General features: G+C 32.7%; 1 pseudogene; it reads left to right on the forward strand.

Moving 5' to 3' along the window:
• The first annotated feature begins 5,844 nt into the window (after positions 1-5,844).
• Positions 5,845-6,501, forward strand: LOC105869280 (GTP-binding nuclear protein Ran-like; annotated as a pseudogene).
• The last annotated feature ends 344 nt before the right edge of the window (positions 6,502-6,845 follow it).

Raw genomic sequence — 6,845 nt, forward strand, 5'->3', positions numbered from 1 at the left:
ACAATCAATGCTATCTGGGTGATCGACACATTTGTAACCCTGACTCAAGCATAACAAAATTGATACATGTAACCTAAAACAATGTGATATATATATATATATATATATATATATATATATATATATATATATAATGGAATACTACTCAACTACAAAAACAATGTTGATCTAGCACCTCTTATATTATCATGGACAGAAATTGAGCCCATCCTTTGCAGTGAGATGTCATAAGAATGGAACAACATGCTCCACATGTACTCACCATCAAATTGGTACTAAGTGACCAACACTAATGTGTTCACATGGTTGTAATACTCATTGGGTGCTGGTCAGGTGGGGATGTGGGAGTAGGTAAACACACAACTAATGGAAGTGGACTGCACTGTATGGAGGAGGGACATGCTTGTAGAACCCTGGCTTGGACAGGGCAAATACAGTATATGTAACCACAATGTTTGTACTCTATAATATTCTGAATAAAAAAAATCAAATTGATTTTCATTTTAGTTTAATACATAAGTATATATCAAAAAGATATATTATTAAATTTTATATATCTTGGAGCTTTAAAGAACTGATATCATATATTCACTCAATAATTTTCTTGATATTTATATTTTAATACATAAAGCTATAACTTGTTTATTTTCACACAATATGTGTATGCAGGAAGCAAAAAGTAGTCATTGTTTCAATCTTCTCTTCCCAAATCTAGACAATGGATACCTAAAGTTGATGTTCAAGAAAATGAGATTAAGAATTTTGCATCTAAAAAATCATCATTTTCACACCCATTGCAGTAGAGAAAGAGCCCTGGAATAATGGTACAATAAAGTATCACATTTCCAAATCTTGTTTGTCAGCAAGAACTGCCCAGGGCCACATGAAAATGGCCCATGCTTCATTTTCCTTCCAAATTTCACAAGTGCGTCTAATTAGTGAAACCCAATTCACAATAAAACCCATATCTTTATCAAAGACTTAGAAATGTGGGTTTTAGCTGTCTACCCTTTCAAAAAATAAAGTGGAATAGAACTTGAGAAAGCCTGTCCAAAGCAACTATACCAAAAATGTTAAAAGAGGGAGGAAACTAAAATGTGTCCCAAGTTCCTGATTTCAGCAACTGTGTAGATGGTACTACCATTCATTAAGGAACATACCTTTTATTTTTCAGTAGAGAAGCTTAAAATTATGATATAACTTTAGAAGAGTTATTTGACTTGGGGATACAATACACAAATAGTAACTGAAGCCATAAGGTAGATGTAATTGTATGGTGAGAAGATAATAGGCCCTATGAATTGAAAAATATCGACATTTATGGAGTAAGCAGAAGACTGTCAGTTACGTAGCATAGCCAAAATTTGAACACATACTTATCTCACTTTTTGAAACCCATACTTTTATTGATAATAACCTACAGCTTTTCACTTACATGGTCACATTTTTTATTTATAAAGATAATTCTGACATTAGTTAAATAATATCATCTTTCAAAATCACTGTAACTATGTCAATTATTTTGTTCAAGTAAACACATTAGTTCTAGAAACTAGATATTTTATAACAAATTATTGAAAGGTAAGAATTTAAGATCTTAAATATTTCCTTGGAGAGGACATAAGATGATCCTTAGTTTAAATTATTTTTATAAATCTGAGAATTGATACAATCTATTCTAAGTGTCGAAATTTTAAGAGGGGTGATTGAGCATGGGTAATAATGAAGTACATGGATTGGTAGGCCTTCCACATAAACAGTGCAAAGTTGAAGGAACCCCTCTAGAATCCGATGGCATGAGTCATAGCCCCACCAAAGCTCTTTACTACTCTTATCCACTTGGCCATTTTGCCTATTCTTCAACATTCTCGCTACCTACTCATCTTAAGTTTTGGTTTGCCTGATAATATTAATGCATGAAAGAAGAAAAGGCAGGGTACATAGGGATTAACAAATGCATTATCTTAATTAGTTCTTGTATATATTTCACTCATATATTTTAATAGTAATCTCTTTGCTATTTGGAGCCTCATATATTTCTATATTATTTATTTTTATACCTTATAGTTTGAATGATACTTTCTAAAACTTGTATAACTAGTGAAAATTCCTTCTCTACACTGTTTTCTTCTTTCCCTTTCTACCTTACCTCTTTCCTTGGACTATTCAAACTTTATCTGTGAAATCTTACCTGACAACTCTTATTTGAATGAGTTGCTATACCTTCCAGTGGGTGAATGAAGAAATAAAGATGCAAATTTTATAAGCTTCTATCAGCACAAATCGCATTATAAGCTACATATTTGTTTCTATATCTGCCTCTATACTATACTGCAAATTCCTGCAGTTCATGTTTACGTTCCTATTTTTTCTCTGTGTCTTTAGCTTTAGCTCAGTAACTGGTCATATAGTTGGTATCTAGAAATACTTGTTGAAAAGTTGACTAAATTGACTCATCATATAAATGCCAAAAAAGAGAATGGAAGAATAAATAGTATAAAATTATTTAGAAAAGGACCAACTGACAGAAGTAATGAGCATAGAAAACTAGTGAGTGTTACAAGACAGGAGAGAAAGATATTTAGAAGGAGGGGAATAAAATCATAAACTCAAAGAGGTCAGATGAATGTACCTCTCTCATGTTTTTGAATTTTGGTGCTCCAAATATAGCTTATTTTTATAGGCCAAAAGGGAATCAGTGACTCAGAATGTGTGCACAATAATAAAAATTATCTACTAGTTATGAAGTTGGAAATTCTATTCTCTGGGAAATTTGATATGTAAAATGAGAAATATCAGTAGTGCTCACAAACCTCAAATGGACACTAAACACTGCCTAGTAAGCCTACTTGCTTTCTCTAATATATTAGGTTTCCTTTTCACCATAACAACTATTACACTCTTTCTAGTCTCACCTCAAACCGCTCATATTAATTTACCTCCTCTCAGTCTCAGATGATGACTAAATTTCTTATTTCAAACAAAAATTGGAAGTGATCTGGTAAGTCTCTTATCCTCCCAGTAACAAACCTACCTGCATCTGTACCCAAATACTCCAATCTTAATTCCTGTTAATACAGAGGGAGTGTTACTTTTCCTATAGTAGGCCACACTCTTTTTATTTGGCTTGGAATCAAATTTATTCTCAAGAAACTCACTCTTGTAAATTTCCTCTCTTCTGCATCATTAATTTTCTACCCCAATGGATAATTCCCATCACCATACAAACATGTTCTATATCATTTATTAATTTAATAATTTAACAAATATCTATTTAACACTTTCTAGTACCAAGGATATAGCAGTAAGCAAAAGAAACAAAAATTACTAAACAATGAACATAATATGTTATTAAACATAATATGCAACAAAATATATACAATACAAAGTACATGCTATACATAAAATACAATTATCAATATATAATCTCAGTTATATAATAAATTAGAAGATTATAAGTACTAAGAGAACAAAATAAGAGTATTTTATGGACACTTGAAAATGTTGGGGAAACAGTTAAAATTTCAAATGGGATCTTTAGGGTAGGCCTCAATGAGAAGAAAATACTTGAGCAAATGTTTGAAAGAAGAAAGAAAATGGGTCATGAGTATATCTAGTGTATGGGATAAAGTTATAACACTGTCTGTCATGAAATATACAATTTGCACTTGATCCCACATCAACTTTCAGCTACCATCTATTATTCTATTTCCTCAAAGTCACAATTCTTAAAAGAGATGCCTGTAGCTTTCATATACACTTACTCCTGTCATATTTCCTTCTCAGCCCATTTCAATTGTGCTTCCAGATACATTCTTTCAATAAATTTCTCTTGTCAATTTCACTAATGCCTTTCATGTTGCCATATCCAATGGTCCCACTTTTTCCCCCATAGACACGACTCACGCTTTTTAAAGAAAAAAAAAAAAAATGAAAGGCAAAACTGTCTTAAGATTTGTTTTTAAACAGTACACTGTCTGTTTTTTATAACAAACTTTTGCTGCCAAATGTGTCTTACAATAGCGCTGTCTAGGTGGTATTTTCTATAGTCACGAACCTTGCCTGGTAAAGTTGTAAATTGGCATGGAAATTTAAAGCAGGTTTTTGTTGGTGCACGGTACAAATTAATAATATATGGACATGGTAGTGTTTTCGTTTTCAGTTGTCTCTGATGCAGCTTATAGGATATCATGTTCTATTAAATGAAGACCATTCTGTAATTGCAAAATAAAAAGTTGCAGCTGTTTTCTTGGCATTATGAATGCTTCTAAATAAACACAATTTTTCATTCATTTTGCTGTCTTGTTTTTTAGGACTGAATTTTTTTCTTTGTAAGAGAAAGCTAGTCTTTTGCTTTGCCCACTTTGGGTCACATGATCTATTGCAGTGTTTATTTTTTCATACAGTTAGCTGATAAAAAGTTTTTGTTTACACACTGCATACTCATAATGAGAGTAATGCAAATTGAATTAAGACAGTTTTATCCATAACTGAAACTCCCAAATCTTGATCAGTTGATATTAAATCTCACATAGCCTAGTTACATTTGCAAAGTGAAGAGTAAGCAATCTAGTCACAGCATGGACTTACTAGAATAAAAAGTTTTAAAAGTCTGTTCTTAAAGAACTAATAGAAAGGTATATTCTAATCTTTACATGAAGACTATACATCCTTTAACTTCCATTGCTAAGTAATGGCAGTTATATTTGCAGTTCCCACATTAATGAAAACCTGAGGATGTATCCCCAAAAGTGTGAGATTGAAACACAAGAGTGCTATATTATTTTGTTGTTGTTGTTATTAGCTCCAGTAAAGGTTCTTTGAAAGTGTTGCCTGTAAATGTCTTTTCCCATTTATCTAAATATGGACTGTTTAGGAAACTTGAGATCTCTATTACACTAAGTATCTTATTATTATTAATTAGGCCAGCTTTTAAAATTATAATGTCATTTTTAAAATAGAGTATATTTTCCTATATTGTGCTTTGTTGCTTTATAAATCAAATATACACTAGGAAAGAAAACACTTAAACTTTACATCTCAATGCCAATTATCCAATTTGTTTGAATTTGATTTTTCATTACAAAACCCACACTGTTGTTCATTAGGGTCATATGTTTACCTGCTTGGCAGTTTAGGGAACAATTTGGCAATTTTGCATATTTTGAGATTATCATTCTTTTAAGGTACCAGTGTTTTAAAATAGAGTTCTTGTCATTTTAGACACTTTTGTGACAGAGTGCTATTTTCTTATAGAATTTTGACTTGAATTATTTCCATTTGCATTAATTTATGTATAATTTCAGGAGGAATACTGAACACCTGAATCTTGGATGATATTAATAAACTAATTATTGCAGAGATTGAAAAAGGAAAGAGAGAGAGATCTTATATCAATTCATTATTTTAAACCCACCAATGATTTCCCATTGCACTTGGAGAAGTAGGGCAGAAAGAACTTTTTTCCTTGACCCATCTATCATGTCCCTCATAAAATCTTATCAGTATCTTTCTGAACCTATATACTACCACTCTTCTCATTGATACAGTCCAGTTGCATTAACTGATTTTTTTTTTAATCCTAGACTACAAGTAGTTCTGTATAAGGCCTTTAAATTAACTGTACCTCTACCTGGAAAGTGATATCCTCCTAATCTGCTTATGGCTGAATTATTTTAACCATGTAGCTCTCAATTTAAAAACCCATTTAAAAATCACAGTGAGGCTTTCTTTTACTATCCAATCCAAAATATTACTACAAGTTTTGAATTGGGCTTCTGCCCTCTTTCCAGCCTCAGTCGGATGGGTACAGAGAGACCCATCCGTTCTAGAAGGAACATCACAATGGCTGCCCAAGAAGAAGCCCAAGTCCAGTTCAACTTGTATTGGTGGTGATGGTAGTATTAGAAAAAAAAATTACATATGTGAAACATCATTTGATTGGTGTATTTGAAAAGTATGTAGCCATCCTGGGTGTTGAGATCCATCCTCTTGTGTTCCACACCAACAGAGGACCTATTTAGTTCAATGTATGGGATATAGCAGGCCAAGAGAAATTTGGTAGACCGAGAGAGATGGCTATTATATTCAAGAACAGTGTTCCATTATCATGTTTGATGTAACATTAAGTTACTTACAAGAATGCACCTAACTGGCATAGAGATCTGATGTGAGTATGTGGAAATATTATCATCATATTGTGTGACAACAAAGTGAATATTAAGGACAGGAAAGTGAAGGCAAATTCTATTGTCTTTCACTAAAAGAAGAATCTTCACTACTATGGCATTTTTGACAAAAATAACTACAACTTTGAAAAGCCCTTCCTCTGGCTTGCTAGAAAGCTCACTGGAGACTCTTTCTTGGAGTTTGTTGCCATGCCTGTTCTTGTTCTACCAGAGATTTTTACAGACCCAGCTTTGGTAGTGCAATATGACCATGACCTAGAGGTTGCTCAGATAACTGCTCTCCCAGGATCAGGATGATGACCTTTCAGAATGAAGCCCAGCTAATTTTTTAAGCAGTTGTACTGTGATGTCAGCAGTGCAGCATGTGTACCTCTTTATTTATCTAGCTAAGCAGAACATGTGCTTCATCTGTAGCATGCTGGAGGGTATGAATGCACTTTGGAGTGAATGCGACAGTTTAAAAAATACCTTCATTATTTGGACCTGCATATTTAGCTGTTTGAGAATGCAAAAAAAATGTTGACTCTTTCCTGAGTTTCAAATAAAAGACTTTTACATCACAAAATACAGTGGTTAAATATTCTTTGTTACTGTCATTCCCGTTCTTTTTCATTTAGAATCAAAGAAAGTTGTATTTCAAATTTAAAAAGTAATCCT

Source organism: Microcebus murinus, chromosome X, assembly GCF_040939455.1.
Source record: "Microcebus murinus isolate Inina chromosome X, M.murinus_Inina_mat1.0, whole genome shotgun sequence".
Lineage (NCBI taxonomy): Eukaryota > Metazoa > Chordata > Mammalia > Primates > Cheirogaleidae > Microcebus > Microcebus murinus.